General features: G+C 40.5%; 1 pseudogene; it reads left to right on the top strand.

The window, feature by feature from the left end:
• The first annotated feature begins 2,217 nt into the window (after positions 1 to 2,217).
• LOC118837099 lies at positions 2,218 to 3,280 on the top strand (annotated as a pseudogene).
• Positions 3,281 to 19,908: the final 16,628 nt, after the last annotated feature.

The following is a 19,908-nucleotide window of genomic DNA, read 5'->3' as shown; positions in this document are numbered from 1 at the left end:
AACCCTGTTGACCTCAGTTTCCTCATCTGTGAAATGTGCCAGGAAGGAAATGACAAAGCATTCTAGTACCTCTGCCAGGAAAACCCCAAATGTAGTCACGAAGAGTCAGACATGGCTGAAAAATGACTACATGATAAAATTTTACATATTACAACATACCATCATGATTGGAGAGGAAGCATGGGATGATGAATTGAGGGTTGACCTTATAGACAGGAAGACTTGGGTTGTGTGATTCTGGGCATGTAGTTGCCAAATGAGCTGCCCAGAATCACACAACCCAAGTCTTCCTGTTCTGCTCACATAATGAGGATGGTTATGAGTTGCTAGCAAGTAGTAGTAGAGTCTCTGTGTAGATGGAAGATACCCAGCCTGGATTCTAGCAGTCTTTCCACAGGAGAAACACTGCACCCATCAGGAGATGGAAGGCTCAGGGTGCTATGATGCATCTAGGTTGTGTAGTAGATAGAGTGCTGGGCCTGGAATCAGAAAGACCTGAGTTCAAATCTAACCTCAAATACTCACTAGAAGTGCAATCCTAGGCAAGTCACTTAACCTCTATTTGCCTCAGTTTCCTCATCCGTAAAATGGGGATAATAATAGCACCTACCTTGCAGGGTTGTTGTAAAGGTCAAATAAAATAATAGGTTTTTTTTTTTGAAAAGCACTTAACATAGTTCCTGGCACACGTTTGGTACTATATACATATTTATTATTGTTATTATTTCTATAAATTGATAAGAAGTATTATTACTATAAATTGCAAACTGATATTGCTAAAGGAAGCACCTTGCTGAAAATTTCCTGCCTTGATAAAATCATAGGTCTGGTCTGAATAAATAAGTATCTCCATGTTCCCTATTACTCTTCTGTGTTGCTGCTTAGTCATTTCAGTCCTGTCCGACTCTTCATGACCCCATTGGGGGTTTTCTTGGCAAAAACAGTGGAGTAGTTTGCCATTTCCTTCTCCAGCTCATTTGACAGATGAGGAAACTGAGGCAAACAGGGTTAAGTGACTTGCCCAGGGTCACACAGCTAGTAAGTGTCCGAGGTCATGTTTGAACTAGGGAAGATGAGTCTTCCTGATTCTGGGCCCAGCACTCTACCCAGTACACCACCTAACTGCCCTTATTACCCTGATATATAATGTGGCATAGTAACCCTATCTGAAAGATGAAAAAGCTGAGGTAAAGAGGGAGAGAATAAGAACTTAGATTATACCAGTAGATGTAACATGTGACAGACAGTGTGCTAAGCCCTTTACAAATGTCTTATTTGATCCTCAGGAGAACCCTGAGAGATAGATGCTATCATTTCCATCTTACAGTTGAAGAAACTAAGGCAAACAGAAATGTGGTGACTTGCCCAGGGTCACAGAGCCAGCAAGCGTCTAAGGCTGGATTTGAACTTAGAGCTTCCTAACTCCAGGCCCAGGGCTCTATCCACCGTACCACTTATCTACCTCAGAGAGATGAGGGGTTGGGTGCCTTACCTAAGGTGGAAGAGCCAGGACTAAAATTCAGGTATTCAGACTTTCCTAGATTTAGACCTAGAAGGGACTTTGAGGCCATCTAAGTCAACCCCTCATTTTAGAGATGAAGAAACTGAAGCCAAAAGAGTTGAAGTGATCTGTCCAAGGTCACACACACACACACACACACACACACACACACACACACACAGAGGCAGGATTCTATCTCCCCCTGGCCTCTTGCTGTTATGCCTTTTGGAGATAATAGAAAATTTCTTTCTGCCCTCAAGGCATTCACAGTCTAACAGGGCATCTAAGACAAATACACATAAAAGGATTAGAGAATAATTAACTGCTAATGTATTTTTAAAAGAAAATAAATAATATAAAGGAAATCATAAAGCGAATAAATAATAAAAAGTTATGTTTTAAAAATAATCGACTCCATCTTCTTCCTGCTGTCCACCTACTTTTGTGGACTAACCAAAGTCAACAAATGCTCTGCTCTCGGGGCTTATTTGCATCCTTCCCATTCAAGCTTTTTCTCTTTTGCAAACACTAATAATAATATCCTTACATCAATTTTTATTAAAGTCAATCACCTGCTGTTGTTTATTGTTGTCAGTCTTTCCTTCTGGAAGAGGACCAATGCTATTGGAAAGTGATTTCTTGAAGTTCTCAGCCCCACTCTCTCCTCCAGAGTCATTGGAGTCCAGTGGCAAGACATAGGTGACGGATGACCAGCGATGGCCCAGAATGCAGTGGGAGACCTTGGCCTTCTTAAGCTAAGATCTTTACCCTGGTCTCAGTTTGTCTGAGGCAACACCCAGTCAGTAGTTAAAGGCATCACCCGCTAGAAAGAGAGATTGCCCTCACCCTAATAACCATTAATTCCACATCTACAAGAAGAATGAGAACCAATGGGTAAAAGCCCATGAAGGAAAGGAGGACACTAGACACATCACAGGAACTGACTGGGCTTCCAAGACTGCTCTGTAATGCTTATGTCTGGACTCAGAAAGATGACATCTAAAAACCAATCCTGGTGATCCTGAAGATTAATTGTGCAGCCGCCTTCATGAAGTGGTCTCCCCTGGAGGATAAATTTCCTGCAGAGTAGTGGAGCTTGACTGATTTCTGTGTGTTACTTTGAGTCTGAAAATGACTGGTGGGTGAGTAAACACGTAAAAAAGTCAATTCTTGTGACTTCAAGCGAAGAATGTTTTCTGCCCACACGAAAAACGTTGGTGAAAAGCCAGCCAGTACTCTATGAAGTACCAATGTGCGTTTTGGTCAGGTGGTTCCGGAGGTGGTGGTTGTTTCCATAGGACCAATTTCCCTGTCAGTAGGAAACAGTTTGGCTTGAGTCAGCCATGATAATACTGTGCCACTGCCTCCAAAACGTGGTGGTTTCACAGCTGAAGACAGAGTTCCTTCCCACTCCTGTTGTCTCTCGGAATAGTTTGATGGCTGCTGGCCATGACTGCTGCTCAATGTTGTTTACTGATGATGATTGTGGCTCCTTGACCTTTGTATCCAAAATGGAACACCCAAGTACAACATTTCTTTGCCATAGAACACTTCAGTGATGAGGACAAGAGCACCACTACTGAATATTGCAACAGTGCTCAGGACTCACTACCCTAAAAGAGTTTCACCCAAATGTCTATTTGGGAAGTGGACATGCGAGATTGCCATAAATTTTGGACCACTAACATTCATGAAGCACTGACCCTTTGGGATTTCAAGAGTCTTCAACCTAAGAGTCTCAATCCAGGGCTTACAAATCCTGTGAAGTGGAATTTCTAGCATTTGCATGAAGACTGGAAAGATGCTGCCATAAGTAAACTCTGAGAAAATATTCCTTGCAGATGCTTTTTTTAAAAAAAACGTAATTGGTAAATTTGTTGGTTTAGAAAAATCAGCAGCAATGTCTTTTTGATTGGCTATTTCATTCCATTCTTGACTAAAGTTGCTCTTAAAAAATTTATTGTGGAAAGTCATCACACGAAATTGTAAATTGTCTGCTAGACAAAATTTTAAAAATACAGGAAAAACTAAAAATGATTAATTGTTCATCTCTGTGGTATTGACCATGAGTGGAGTGTTGAATCTCTCCTGTAGGCTTATAGCATTTTGCTTTTGCCATTCTTATGACACTCATTACCATACTGCTTCATATTGGAGTTATCTTTGTCAATATCTCATCTCTTCAAGTGGATTATTAGTTCCCTGAGAGCAAGGGCCTTGTGTTATGTTACTTTATATCTCCCACAGCAGCTAACCTAGCACCCCACACATAGGTGCTTAATAGATGCTAGTTGAATGATTTGCTTGTGTATTTGTCAGATGTTAAACTAAAAAAAAAACTCAAATAAAAGTTAAAATGGTATTGACAAAGAGAAAGAAAGGACTGGATAAGGTCACTATGACCATTTTCTTGCCCCTAGGTAAGATAAGAAATCCATGCTATTTGAAAAGAGATTAAAGGAGATTCTGTCAATAAATGACTATATATGATCCCATAAGTCTGTTACGGTTAGAGGGTTGCATTTTTGGTTTTCTTTTTTGTGGTTGCTTATTTGTTTTCATTTACCCTGCAGTACATGAAACAGCAGGAACCTAACATTTCTTGAACTGAGAATTGGATATAGCCTTACAGACTTATACCATTACTTTGGGCTAACCCTTTATAAAATTGTCAATTTGGCAGAGTCTGTCTTTCCTGATCTCTCTTCTTCCCTGTCCGCAATCCTTTTGGAGGGGAAAAACTGTTTCATTTTGTCTTTTATCTTCAGTGGTTTACCGCAATGGTGCCTGGCATGTAGTAGGGGATTAATAAATGCTGACTGATTGATCTGGGTCCTCCTCATACCCTGGGCCCCACTGAAGGGCCTCACACCCTCTTAAGCCTCACTGAATTACCTCTATCTAAATCTGCCTTCACCAGGAGATGATGGGCTGTAATAATTATTCACTTTTATCTTTTTCTTTTTGAGTCATACAGTGACACCCCCACCCCCATGTTGGGGGACAGCCTGTACTACACACGGCAGGGAAAAAATCTCCACCAATGAGACTGAGTCTCACACTGACGGGCTTTGGGATTCTGATTCTATTCATATTGTACTTTATAACGTACAAAGTATTTTATACCCATATAGTGGCCATCTCGTCTGTTGTCACAGTAAGGACAGACAAGTAGGCTTACTCAAGGGGTCCATAAGGGACCTATGCTCTTTTGGGAACACAGGTAAGACAGCCTTTTTCAGGATTGTGGGTTAATTCTCACTCCCTGGGAAGAGTATTCAAATGGGCAAAAAAGATGTTGGGTGGGGTATGAGGCAGCTTCAAGGAGAAAAGTCAATCAGACTAACTGTGCAAGTCACAGAGAAGGCCCAAAAGTTCAGTGCAGAAAAAACTCGTCAAAGTGAGGATTTGGCTGTAGCAGAGACAAGAGCCACAGCAGAGAAGACCTCCTCCCATTGGTTGTTTGGTGAAACTTCACTGGCTGCATCTATCACTTTTGGTCATATGCACTGATCCCTGCTTCTACTGGGTCATGGTCTGAATGTTGGCATAATAATGACAAACTTTTACACAGTGCTTTAAGGTTTACAAAACGCTTTCCCTACCAAAGCCCAGGGATGTAGGTAATAAAAATATTTTCCTCATTTTACAAAGGATGCCGAAGTTGGGAGAGCTAGCAAATTGCTTAAGGTCATACACCTGATGAATGTGGGAGATAGGATTCCAGACTAGTTCTTTTGACTCTAAGGTCAGGGTACTCCCTCTTCATGAATAGATGGTTACCTTAGGGAACTCACTCAATGTGTCTCTGTAAAATGAGGGGTAGGAATAGATGAACCCTAAAGTCTTTTACAGCTCTAAACCTGTGATTCTAGGATAGTCCCTTAATTCAAAGCAACGAATCTCTAATGGTAGAGAGTCAGCACCTGGAAGGTAGGTAATTTTTGTGGGGGGAAAGGAGGTAGGAATGGGGTTTCCAATACTCTTTAAATTACAGTTAATAGATTGTCACCTACTCTGACCATGCATAGATCTGACATCGACAAGAAGATTGAAAAATGACTTTATTCTTTGCTCCCAAGCATCTGGTGGTGAATTCTTGCAGCTCTTATGCCAGTGTGGGTGCTGTGACACTCCTTGGGGTTACAAGCATAATTTGGAGAAGGCCAGGAAGAATAGTTTTACTTAAACTGTTGTTTTCAGCTTTTATGGTCAAACCATAAAACCTCTCTCCACTCCCTCTAATCTTTATTATTTATTTATTTATTACTTATTTTCTTTTTTTTTTCTTTTTAGTTTACAACACTCAGTTCTACATAATTTTGAGTTCCACATTTTCTTCCCTCCCTCTCTCCCCTCCCCCCAAGATGGCATGGAATCCCATATAACTTCCACGTATAACTTCACATTGAATTAATTTACACACTAGTCAAGTTGTAGAGAAGAATTATGACCAATGGAATGAATCATGAGAAAGAAGAAACAGAACCCACCCCCAAAAAACAAACCAAACCCAAAAACAAAAACAAAAGAGAGAAAAAAAGGGGGGAAAAGGGCGAGCATGAAGTGTGCCTCAATCTGCATTCATACTTCATAGTTCTTTCTCTGGATGTAGATAGTATTCTCCATCGTGAGTCCTTTGGAGTTGTCTTTGCACCTTGTGTTGCTAAGAAGAGCAAAGTCTGTCAGGGTTAGTCCTCACGGAATCCATATATCTGTGGTTGTGTATAATGTTCTTCTGGCTCGGCTCTGCTCACTCAGCGTTATGTCGTGTAGGTTTTTCCAGGTTGTTATGAAATCCGTATCATCCCCATTTCTTATAACACAATAGTATTCCATTACCTTCATATACCACAACTTGTTCAGCCATTCCTCAATTGATGGGCATCCCTTTGATTTCCAATTCTTAGCTACCACAAAAAGAGCCGCTATAAATATTTTTGTACATATGGGTCCTTTTCCACTTGTGTGATCTCTTTGGGATACAGCCCTAGAAGTGATATTGCTGGGTCAAAGGGTATGCACATTTTTATAGCCCTTTGGGCATAGTTCCAAATTGCTCTCCAGAATGGCTGGATCAGTTCACAACTCCACCAGAAATGTAACAATGTTCCAATTTTCCCACATCCTCTCTAGCATTTACCATTTTCCTGTTTTGTCATTTTAGCCAATCTGACAGGAGAGATGTGGTATCTAAGGGCTGTTTTGATTTGCATTTCTCTAATTGGTAGTGATTTCAATCATTTTTTCATATGCCTATAGATATCTTAAATTTCTTCCTCTGAAAACTGCCTGTTCATATCCTTTGACTGTTTCTCAATTGGGGAATGACTTGTATTCCTATATATTTGGCTCAGTTCCCTGTATATTTTAGAAATGAGGCCTTTATCAGAGACACTAATTGTAAAGATTTTCTCCCAATTTTCTGCTTCCCTCCTAATCTTTGTTGCATTGGCTTTTTTTTGTACAAAAACATTTCAATTTAACATAATCAAAATTATCTATTTTGCATTTTGTAATGCTCTCTATCTCTTGTTGGGTCATGAATTCTTTTCTTTTCCATAAATCTGATAGGTAAACTATTCCTTGCTCTCCCAAATTGCTTATAGTTTCAGCCTTTATTCCTAACTCATGAACCCATTTTGACTTTATTTTGGTATATGGTGTAAGATATTGGTCTATGCCCAGTTTCTGCCCTACCATTTTCCAATTTTCCCAGCAGTTTTTGTGAAATAGTGAATTCTTAGACCAGAAGCTGGCCTCTTTGGGTTTATCAAAGAGTAGATTGCTATAGTCCTTGACTTCTCCATCTTGTGTACCTATCCTATTCCACTGATCTACAACTCTGTTTCTTAGCCAGTACCAGGTAGTTTTGATGACTGCTGCTCTACAGTACAGTTTAATATCTGGTATGGCTAGGCCACCTTCTCTAGCATTTCTTTTCATTAACATCCTAGATATTCTAGTCCTCTTGTTCTTCCAGATGAATTTTGTTATTATTTTATCCAGCTCTGTAAAATAGTTTTTTGGTAGTTCAATTGGTATGGCACTGAATAGATACATTAATTTAGGTATTTAATTTATTTTTGATGAGCATTTAATACATACTTATTTAATGATTAAAAAGCCCAATATACAAAGTGACATACTGAACATATCAGTATGTATAATGGAGGTATACTTTTTTATTTTATTTTTTATTTATTTATTTTTAGAGGGGGAAGGCAGCGCAATTGGGGTTAAGTGACTTGCCCAAGGTCACACAGCTAGTAAGTATGTCAAGTGTCTGAGGCCAGATTTGAACTCAGGTCCTCCTGACTTCAGGGCCAGGGCTCTACTCACTGCACCATCTAGCTGCCCTGGTATAATTTTTTAAACATACACATTAAAGCTTATAAGACAAGTCAAGACAATGAGATATAATTTTAGGAAGAAAAAAATTATCATTCCTGATTAGTTCTTTATCATTAGTGTTGGAAACGTACTCACGTTGTCTAGGAATAAGCAAGACTTATTGGGAAGTCAGGAACATTTTAATTATAATTTACATTTATTTCCCTGAATAAGTGGGTACCTCTCCTGAACAGAGTATAGGAGAAAGTACAAAGGACTCAGATGGACGCCAGTCCTTTAATAGACCCTCACCTTGAATCTCCCGCCAGGCTCTTCATTGGCCAGATACAACCCCCTGACTGCCTACATCATGCTCTCCTCAAATGACTCTTTTAAGCATGCGTATAAGCCTCTGACCTTTCACCCGACTGACTTGAGGCCTGGTTTCTGCTAAAGCTGGGGTGGGGGAGGGGGAAAGGTACACCTTCAGTTCTGTGGAAACAAAACCTCTCCTCCCATTTCTTACATTAGGAAGTCCTCCTACCATCTCTAGACATTCCCTCCAATCCTGATGTCCACAAATACAATTACAATACAAATACAATTCTCATGAGACTCAGAAATTATGAAATCCTGAGATATTCAAGAATCTTATATAAACCCTGGGTGGAACAAGACAAAAGGGAGGCTAACTTAAAATTCACACAAAAGTTACTGTAGAATGTAAATTTCTTAAGACAAGTTCTGTTTTGGGTTCAGCTTTAACTTCTTTCCCCCAGCAGCTAACACAGTGCCTGCCATATATTGAGTACTTAATAAATGCTAGCTGAAAATGAAATCCTTTTAGTATGGCTAGTGGTAAGACAGAATAGTTAGATCATGCCCTCACTAAAATAGGAATAGAGCCCTGGCTCTGGAGTCAGGAGGACCTGAGTTCAAATCTGGCCTCAGATACCTGACACACTTACTAGCTGTGTGACCTTGGGCAAGTCACTTAACCCCAATTGCCCTGCCTTTCCCCCTGCAAAAAAAAAAAAGAAAAAAAAAGATTTTAAAAACAAACAAACAAACAGGGATAGGTTAGCCAAAATAGAGACACAGCTAGGTGTCATGGGGGAGTGTGGGACTTGGAGTCAGGTTTGAATTCTTCCTTAGGCACTTACTAGCAGCGTGACCCCCAGGCAAGTCTGGACCTCTCTCAGCCTCAGTTTTTTTTTGTTGTTGTTCAGTAGGTTTGGTTTAGTCATGTCCAACTCTTTATGACCCCATTTGGGGTTTTCTTGGCAAAGATACAGGAGTGCTTTACCATTTCCTTCTCCAGCTCATTTTACAGATGAGGAAACTGAGGCAAACAGGGTGAAGTGACTTGCCCAGGGTCATACAGCTGGTAAGAGTCTGAGGCCAGATTTGAACTCAGGAATATGTGTCTTTCTGGACTCCAGGCCCTGTACTCTATCTACTGTATCACCCAGCTGTCCCTCGGCCTCAGTTTCCTCATTTACAAAATGGCGATGATCATAACAATCTACTTCACAGGGTTGCTTCAAGCATCAGATGAGATAAAATAATTGAAATGCTAGGCAAACCTTCAAATACTACATAAATGTTATCTATTGTTATTAGATTAGGAGAATCTAACACTAGATTGGGAGAAAGGAGTAACATGACCCCTTTTTCATGGAATTGTGGTCATTCTGGAATAGAGGAAAGATATTTATTATTAAAGACATTTTACTTTATATTTTTTAAAAATCCTCAAAATAGATTCTGTAGTGATTTGGATTCGAAGGCTGCTCAATTCATGAGACTGTCTAATTTATCAAAATCTTCTATTTCTGGTCTCCTAACAGAGAGGCTCCAGTTCAACCAGGTTTCTAGCTCTTCCTTTCTGCCTTCCTGACCCCTCCTAGTTACCACCCATTCCTTCCAGGTCCCTCACTCAAACAGCTAGAGAAGTGCCAAGTAGCAGTAATACAATGTCAGAGATGGATGGGATCCTAGGGAGCTGGACAAGCCTCGTCATTTTACAGATGGGTATATTGAGGCCAGGAAAGGGGGAGTGACTTTCTCAAGGGCATGCAGCTGGTTTTTTAGCTGTACAGTTGAGACTGGAACCTAGGACTGGCTTTTTTCACTCCTCCTTGGCTGAACTGACAAAATAGTTTAAGGTGAAGTTTTGGCAGCTGATAATGGGTTAGTGAGTTAGCTCTCAGAGACGTATTTTGCATTTTAATAGAGGGCAATACAGTACTTTCAAGGGAATAAATTTCAGATGTCAGATTGCACGAGGGGGGTGTCCTATTTGGTGATTATCATTATTCTAAATATCAATAATAATAAAAGTGACATTTATTATAAACTCTAAGGTTTACAAAAAGCTTTATGCTGTCTCATTTTAGTCTCTTAATAATCTTGTGCATAAGTATGTCAGGGGCCTTGCAGATGAATAGATCATAGGAGACAAAAATAGGAGCTGACATCCATCTGGAGGAGATAGGAAAGGGTAGGAATTGGGCTGGACAGACAGTGAGGCTAACAAATACACTGGGGACCTGGAATGGCATAGAATGGAAGTGGTGGGATAGGGAGATAAGTTGAAAGAGACCCTGAAAAGTTTATATAAATTAATGATAATATAACAAATTAATATATTAATAATAGATAACACATATAAAGCATTATATACATATTATTACACATATTGCATATATTATCTCATCCCCAGAACAGCCCCCTCATATAGGAAATACGCATATGTAGGGATATGGATATATACATATATACATACATGTAACATGGAGTCTATCTTGAGTGCATTGTGTGGCTCATAGGGAGGCATGAATAGATTCTCTGACATCTCCTTTCCCAGCCTTCTCCAAGGTAGACTTTAATTCCTTCCTGGAGGGAAGCAGGAGGTTGAAGTCAGAAGCCAACCACTCTGCTCTTTTCAGAAAGGAGTGCCAAGCTAAATTATATCTATCTGCTCCTTTAAATACTATTAGTCTACCAGATATAATTTTTAGGTTCAGGCTTTATTTTTGATTACCATTTCTTTTTTTTTTGATTGCTATTTTTTAATGTGGAAGGAGGGTCCCAAACTTTATATCCAAGGCTTGACTCCCCACCAAATACCAGCTTCACAATACCTAGCAAATGGCAAAGAAATCAGAGAAAATATACATAAAAGAATATATCCCAGATAAAGAATCTCTTCCATTGGAACTGAGATAGCTCAGCTACTCAATGATGAGAGACAGTCCATGATCTCACCCGAGGGGAAAAATTCCCTGAAGTCTCTAGTGTAACAAGCTGGCAATGGAGACCCGATCAAGGTTCTACATATTGGCTCCTTCCCAGAACCTTTCTCCCTTCGTGGCCCTTGAGAGATGTTGGCATTGCCCATCTTCTTTCTCAAAGCTAGAAGCCAGAAGAACCTGAAGAGACTAAAGAGACTGGATTTCTCCTCTTCCTCCCTCTCTGGACAACTCTGTTTCACCTTTCACACACTTTCAGGGAACTGATCTCCTCCACTAATGAGGAGAGAGTCCCATACCCGTGGGCTTTGTGGCTTAGGTTATACATATGAAATGATATCTTCTTTATCGCAGAGAGAGGCAATATGTATAGTGGATAGAGAGCTGGCTTTGGAGCCACAAGGACTTGAGTTCAAGTCTTGGCTCTGACATATCTGGGTTATATGACCCTGGACAAGTCATTTAACCTTTCAATGCTCTACTCAACTCTCTAAGACTATAAATTATAGCGAAGGTGTGGTCTTGGATTGGTATAGAGAATTTACTCACCCAGGAACTCTTTGTCCCAATCAGTCAGATAGGCAATCAATAAGCATTTATTAGGTATCTACTATATGCCAGGCACAGGGGATACAAAGAAAGGCAAAAGATAGTCCCTGCCCTCAAGGAGCTCATAATCTAAGGGGGGAGTCAATAAACAAATAAATATATACAAACAAGCTACATGCAGGACAAATAGGGAATGATTTGTAGAGGGAAGGCACTAGAATTGAGGGGTTGGAAAAGGCTTCTTGTAGAAGGTTGACATTTGAAGGAAGAAGCCAGGGAAGCCAAGAGGCAGAGATGAGGAGGAAGAGGATTCCAAGCATGGGGGACAATCAGAGAAAATGCCCAGAGCTGAGAAGTATAGCGTCTTGTTCATGGAATGGCAAGGAGGCCAGTGTGGATATGCAAGGTGAACGTGAGCAATAAGACTGGAAAAGTGAAGTGGATGTAGGTTATGAAGGTCTTTGAACAGCAAACAGAGGATTTTCTATTTGATCCTGAAGGCGATGGCGAGCCACTGGAGTTGATTGAGTGGGAGGTGGAGAAAGGGGATGTAACTGGACTTGTGCTTTAGAAAATTGGCAGTTAGCTGAATGGAGGATGGATCAGAGTGGGGAGAGAGACTTTAGGTAAATCACGAGACTAGTTCTATACCTTACAGATGAGGGAACTGAGGCTGGAGAGATTAAATAATTAATGGTCACACAGTTAGCTAGAGGCAGAATGTGAACCCAGATCTCTCTTGACTATACATCCAAAGCCTTTTTAACTATAGCATGATGCCTGACCTGATGCTCTATCCACTGTACCACCTAGCTGCAGGGACTGAGGTTAGAGAAAAGTTTTCCTTTTCTGACCAGGTGAGGGCTAAATTCCAATGAATCCTGGTAGTTTTTTGCCTACTCACATAGCTTCTAAGCTTGAAAGGCAGCATGATGTAATTAAAAAGACTTTGGATTTATTAATTACTTAATCTCTCCAGCCTCAGTTTCCTCCAAATGATATCATGAAGGGTTGGATATGATTGAAACAACTGAACAAGTCTCCCTCTATGACTTGTCTGTGTCTGCGTCCTGGCCCTAGAATGAGACTGGAGAAACAAAGTGACCCTAAGCTCCCCTCTCCCCAACTCCTTTGGATTCTGTAGGAAGGGCATAGAAGGTGTGTGACATTCATAGCAGCTCTTTTCTGGCCCAGGCCACCTAGTCACCCTCTGTGGTAGTCTGTAGCTGGGGGTGAGGGCAAGAGGAAAGGAAGGAGGGAGAACAGAAGGAAGAGGGGGATCAAGGGAGGCAGCGCACAGCATCCAGACACAGCACTCAGGACTGTTTCTTTCCAACTTAAGTAAGTAATGCACCGAGGCATGGTATGAACTCAATTGCTTCTACTTCTCCTTTCTAGCCGGCATCCGGCCCATGTCGACACTGCCTAGATTACTCTGTTCCAGTTTCTCCCACTTACTTAGCAAACCTTTCCATGGAGGCTGACTAAATTTTTCTGAAGTATCAGACATTTCCCCCTCCATTTTTCCTGCCTCATTTCTGATGACATTACAGTGTGCATCAAAAGGCTGACTCCATTTCCTTATGCCATTGGTTTTTATCCAGATTGGCCAACAAGAGTAGAACTTTTAGAAAGGTACTTGGCAGTTACCCCCTCACTTGTCAAGTACAATTTTCTGATTTTGACTGCTTTAGCCCTGAGCTGCTGTCTTAATTACTTTTGCTACAGCAATTTGAAAAAGACATATTCATTGGAAGTTCTTTCCTCTACATGCATACAAATACAGACTTTCAGAGCAGAACCAGGAGAGCATTGTATACAGTCCCAACAACTTTGTGCTACGATCAGCTATGAATGACTTGGCTCTTCTCAGGAATACAATGATACAAGACAATTCCAAAAGACTCATGATAGAAAATGCTATCCACATCCAAAGAAAGAACTATAGAGTCTGAAGCATACTATTTTCACTTTTTATTTGTGTGTTTTTCTTGTGCTTTTCCCCTTTTGTTCTGTTTCTTCTTTCAGAACATGACTAATGTAGAAATATGTTGAACATGATTGCACGTGTATAACTTATATCAGATTGCTGTCCCTCTTGGGGAGTGGGGAGGGGAGGGAGGAAGGGAGAAAAAATTGGAACACAAAATCTTATATAAAAAAATGTTGAAAACCATCTTTACATGTAATTGGAAAAAATAAAATGCTATTTAAAAAAACCTCAAAAACCAAATATAGATTTTCAGAGTGTTTCCAAAGGACAACAAGAACATATCTAAGAGTCCTTTCAGCTCTAAAAAAAAATAATAATAATCCTGCATCATCAGAGGCACAGCTAGTTAAGGACCACATTTCAAATGGATCTTTCTTGGGGGTGGGGTAGGGAGAAGATTATGTTGGGTAGTTGTGGTTGTAGAATCTGAATCTGATGCTGAATCAGAAATCTGGACTCATTGTAAGTAGGAATTCTTTGAGGGTTGAATTTTTTTTCTCCCACACTAGGCAACCTGGTTTAAGGAAAAGACCAGAGGGTTAGGAATCTTTGGCCTTGGGTGATAGTCTTCCATCTGATTGGTGGTTGGCTATGGACAAGTCCTAAGTCCTTCTACCTTTCTATGTCCCAGTTTCCTCATCTTTCAAATGTAGGTAATACCTATCCTTCCTGCCTCACGGAACCATGATAAGTATGAAATGAGATAATGCTCTGAAAGTACTCAACTTTTTTTTTTTTTAGTAAGGGATGATAGATAAGAGATAATGGTAATGTCTTGAACCAACCTTTATTCTTCCTGGTTGTAGCTGGGATTACTTTTTTAAAAAAGTGTTTATTTTTAATTCCTCAAAAACTAAAAAAAAATGGATAAAAAGTATATTTTCTCTCCTTACTACCTCCTTCCTCTCCTACCTACCTCCTCCAGCTCCTGAGCTACAATGGGAAGGGGATACTATTATAACAAACATGCACAATCAAATAAATTCCTACATTGATTATGTTCAAAAAAATATGTATCAACCTGCATTTAAGGTTATCTTTTAAGTGGGAAAATGAATGGCCTTTTCCTAATTTGCCTCCTGGTTCTCTGATTGTCCCTCCTTAGTCTCCATCACTGGTTTTCTATCATTCCCCTGTATATTAGGAAGGCAGAATTTATGATTTCAAAGAGAATCTCATATGTGCCTAAAAGGTCCGGAACCACAGGATATAAGGAATTCTCTATACAGAAGGCAGGAGAACTAAAGCATGTATTTACACTCCACAATAACAAGCCCACAAACCAGCGTCCCCATTTTGATATTTTCATCAAAAGCTTCCAGGCCCAATAAGTCCGCCTTACAAGGGTAATCAGAAGGCCACAGAGAAGCGAGATGGTATAAGGCAAAATCGTATACATGCTTCCCCTCTACGGTAAGAAGATTACCCACTAGCCTCTAGTCAGCTCTGCTACCGGCAGCTCAGCTTCGGCTGTAGGTGTCTCTGGCTCCAACCGGAAAAGGAAAAAAGGATCTTCAAGCTGTCCTCTCCCCTCTTATAGAGTTTTTGACATCATCAAGCGCCGCCTGAACGACCAGGGCCGATTGGTTCTTGACTTGGCGCCTCCCCCAGCGTAGACCACGTTAACACACCTCCCCTCGGCCAGCTCCACGACTCATCACACAGGAAGCTCTGGTCCTGCCCCGGAAGAGCAAGCCCCAGTGTCCAGGGAAGCTCAACGAGGCAAACTGAATCATTCAAAGAAAACAAAGTCCATTCTGGCTACACCCTGACAGCTAAGTGTGGGCATCTCCCATGGCTTTGTTTTTGTCTCAGTTTTTCTTCTCTAAATTTTTTCTTTTTGTAATCTCATTCATTTCCATGACTTCAATGATCACCTCTATGCAGATGACCTACAAACCCATACCTCCATATCTGCTGTTCCATTTGTGCTTTAGTCCCATATCTCTAACTGTACGTTAGACATCTACATGGATTTTCCACTAGCACCTCAAACTCAGCATGTCTAAAATTGAACTCATTTTCCCCCCAAAATCCTGTTCCTCCTCTCAACTTCCCTATTTATGTTGGTGTTACCACTGTTCTTTCAGTCACTCAGGCTTGAAATTGCCAAGTCATTTTTTGCTTTTTTTATCCCCTATATATGATTACTTGACAAGTCATGTCCAATTTCCCTCAGCAATATCTCTCACATCTTTTCCTTCCTTCCCATTTAGACTGCTACCACCCTAATTTAGGCTTTCGTGTCTCTTGCTTGGACTATTGGAATAGTTTCCTAACTTGCCTTCCTTTCTCTGATCTTTTCCTTCTCCAATATATAGCTATCAAAGTGATCTTCCAGGGCACTGTCTGATTCTCTCATCCTTCTTACTCAAAGGCTATGGTCAATAGCTCCACACTTTAAAAAAATTCAATTCATTATTTATTTATTTATTTCAACATTCTTTTCTTTTTAAATTTTGAATTTCGAATTCTCTCCCTCCCTCCTCCTCAACATTCATAGAGAAGACAAGCAATATAATATCAAATCATGCAAAACATATTTCCATCTTAATCATTTTTTAAAAAAGCAAGAAAAATAAAGAAAGTTAGAAAATTATACTTCAACTTGTACTCAGAGTCCATCAGTTCTCTCTCTCTGGAGGGAGGCAGCATTTTTGCATCATGAGTCTTTTGAAATTGTCTTGGGTCATTGTATTGATCAGAGCAGTCAAGCCTTTCACAGTTGATCATCATTAAAACATTGCTGTCACTGTGCACAATGATCTTCCAGTTCTTCTCACTTCACTTTGCCTCAGTTTATATAGGTTTTGCCATGTTTTTTTCTGAAACCACCTCCCTTATCATTTCTTACAGCACAGTAGTACTCCATCACAATCATTTGCCACAACCTGTTCAGCTACTGCCCAATTGATAAGCATCCTTTTGATGTCCAATTCTTGCCACCACAGAAAGAGCTGCTATAGATATTTTTGTACATACAGGTCCTTTTCCTTTTTCTTTGATCTCTTTGGGACACAGAACTACTAGTGGTATTGCAAGGAGTGCTGCTGACACCCACAACCCCTTTAAAGAGATGCTGCTGCCCTACTAAGCGTTATTTGTAATAACCACCAACTAGAAACAGCCTGCATGCCCAACCTTTGAGGAGTGTCTGAATGAACTATCAACAAAATATCAATGCAGTCGAATAATGTTGCATCATGAAATCATAAACATGAAAAACACAAAGAAATACAAGGAGAGGTACAAGGCTTCAGAGTGAAGTAGAATCAGAACAGGGCCCTTCAGTATTTCTTTTTTTTTAAAATTATTATTTATTTATTTAATATTTTTAGTTTTCAGCATTGATTTTCACAAGAGTTTGATTTACAAATTTTCTCCCCATTTCTACCCCCCCACTCCAAGATGGCATGTATTCTGATTGCCCCATTCCCCAGTCAGCCATCCTTTCTGTCACCCCTTCCCCCCCCCATCCCCTTTTCCCTTACTTTCTTGTAGGGCAAGATAGATTTCTACACCCCATTGCCTACATATCTTATTTCCCAGTTGCATGCAACAACGTTTTTTTTTTTGAACGTCTGCTTTTAAAACTTTGAGTTCCAAATTCTCTCCCCTCTTCCCTCCCCACCCACCCTCCCTAAGAAGGCAAGCAATTCAACATAGGCCACACATGTATCATTATGCAAAACCTTTCCACAATACTCATATTGTGAAAGACTATATTTTGCTCCTTCCTATCCTATCCCCCTTTATTCAATTTTCTCCCTTGACCTTGTCCCTTTTCAAAAGTGTTTGCTTTTGATTACCTCCTCCCTTCTATCATCCCCCCTTTTTCATCTCCTTCCTCCTTCTTTCCTGCGGGATAAGATACCCAATTGAGTGTGTATGTTATTCCCTTCTCAGGTCAAATCCAATGAGAGCAAGATTCACTCATTCCCCCTCACCTGCCTCCTCTTCCCTTCCTACAGAAATGCTTTTTCTTGCCACTTTTATGTGACATAATTTACCCCATTCTATCTCTCCCTTTCTCCCTCTCTCAATACATTCCTCTCTCATCCCTTAATTTGATTTTATTTTTTAGATATCATCCCTTCATATTCAACTCACCCTGTGCCCTCTCTCTATATACATACATATATATATATATGTGTATATATATATATACATATATATATATATATACATACACACACATATATTCCCTTCAGCTACCCTAATACTGAGGTCTCATGAATTATACACATCATCTTTCCACATAGGAATGTAAGCAAAACAGTTCAACTTTAGTAAGTCCCTTATGGTTTCTCTTTCTTGTTTACCTTTTCATGCTTCTCTTGATTCTTGTGTTTGAAAGTCAGATTTTCTATTCAGCTCTGGTCTTTTCACTGAGAAAGCTTGAAAGTCCTCTATTTTATTGAAAATCCATATTTTGCTTTGGAGCATGATACTCAGTTTTTCTGGGTAGGTGATTCTTGGTTTTAATCCTAGCTCCATTGACCTCCAGAATATCATATTCCAAGCCCTTCGATCTCTTAATGTAGAAGCTGCTAGATCTTGTGTTATCCTGATTGTGTTTCCACAATACTCAAATCGTTTCTTTCTGGCTGCTTGCATCATTTTCTCCTTGATCTGGGAGCTCTGGAATTTGGTGACAATATTCCTAGGAGTTTTCTTTTTGGGATCTTTTTGAGGAGGTGATCTGTGGATTCTTTCAATTTCTATTTTACCCTCTGTCTCTAGAATATCAAGGCAGTTCTCCTTGATAATTTCTTGAAAGATGATATCTAGGCTCTTTTTTTGATCATGGCTTTCAGGTAGTCCAATAATTTTTAAATCATCTCTCCTGGATCTATTTTCCAGGTCAGTGGTTTTTCTAATGAGATATTTCACATTGTCTTTCATTTTTTCATTCCTTTGGTTCTGTTTTATAATATCTTGATTTCTCATAAAGTCTCTAGCTTCCACTTCCTCCAATCTAATTTTTAAGGTGGTATTTTCTTCAGTGGTCTTTTGGACCTCCTTTTCCATTTGGCTGATTCTGCCTTTCAAGGCATTCTTCTCCTCATTGGCTTTTTGGAGCTCTTTTGGCATTTGGGGTAGTCTATTTTTAAGGTGCTATTTTCTTCAGTATTTTTTTGGTTCTCCTTTAGCAAGTCATTGACTTGTTTTTTCATTGTTTTCTTGCATCGCTCTCATTTCTCTTCCTAATTTTTCCCCTACTTCTCTTACTTGCTTTTCCAAATCCTTTTTGAGCTCTTCCATGGCCTGAGACCAATTCCTATTTTTCTTGGAGGCTTTTGATGTAGGTTCTTTGACTTTGTTGACTTCTTCTGGTTGTATGTTTTGGTCTTCTTTGTCACCAAAGAAAGATTCCAAAGTCTGAGTCCGAATCTGAGTTTGTGTTCGCTACCTGGCCATGTTCCCAGACAACCACTTGACCCTTGCATTTTTCACAGGGGTATGACTGCTTGTAGAGTAGAGATTACTTTGTCCCAAGCTTGAGGTGTTGGTCTGTTGTTTTCAGAGCTATTTCTACACAGCAAGCTCTGCCACACCAGCTCTCCTCCTCCCTCAAGAACCACGACTCAGATCTAAGCAGGCTCTGCACTCCCACTCAGATCTACCACTTAATTCCTCCCACCAGGTGGGCCTGGGGCCAGAAGCAACTGCAGCTGTAGTTCTGTCCTCAGAGCTGCATCACCTCTGCTGCCCCTAGGGCAGTGGGTGAACCTTGAACTCTTTTCACTCTGTCCCCGCAGTTTTCCCCACTAACCTTCTCTGTTGTCTTTGGTGTTTGTGGGTTAAGAAGCCTGGTAACTGCCGCAGCTCACTGATTCAGGGCCCTACAGCGTGTTCTGCCCAGCTCCTGGTATGGTTGGTCCTGGCACGGCCCACACTGGGCTCTGCTCTGCCCTGCTCCCAGCTCTGTGCAATAGACCTTACCCAGCGACCATCCAGACTGTCCTGGGCTGGAGCTCTGCTTCCTTCTGCTATTTCACGGGCTCTGCAGTTCTAGTATTTGTTCAGAGCCATTTTTATAGTTGTTTGGAGGGTCCTGGGGGAGAGCTTTAGGCAAGTCCCTGCTTTCCAGCTGCCATCTTGGCTCTGCCCCCAAGATCGGCCCTTTAGTATTTCAATGGATCTCATCCACAAAGCTTTTCCCTTTACTGGTGCAGATTGCAGCCTATCCAAATCTTCTCTTCTTATGTGGCTTTGTCCATGTCCTCCCATAAATTATCCATAGGATGCTACTATGCTGGAACACTTTTTCTATG

The sequence above is a fragment of the Trichosurus vulpecula genome, chromosome 2, assembly GCF_011100635.1.
Source record: "Trichosurus vulpecula isolate mTriVul1 chromosome 2, mTriVul1.pri, whole genome shotgun sequence".
Classification (NCBI taxonomy): Eukaryota; Metazoa; Chordata; class Mammalia; order Diprotodontia; family Phalangeridae; genus Trichosurus; species Trichosurus vulpecula.
This window is presented reverse-complemented; position numbering and strand designations above follow the sequence as displayed.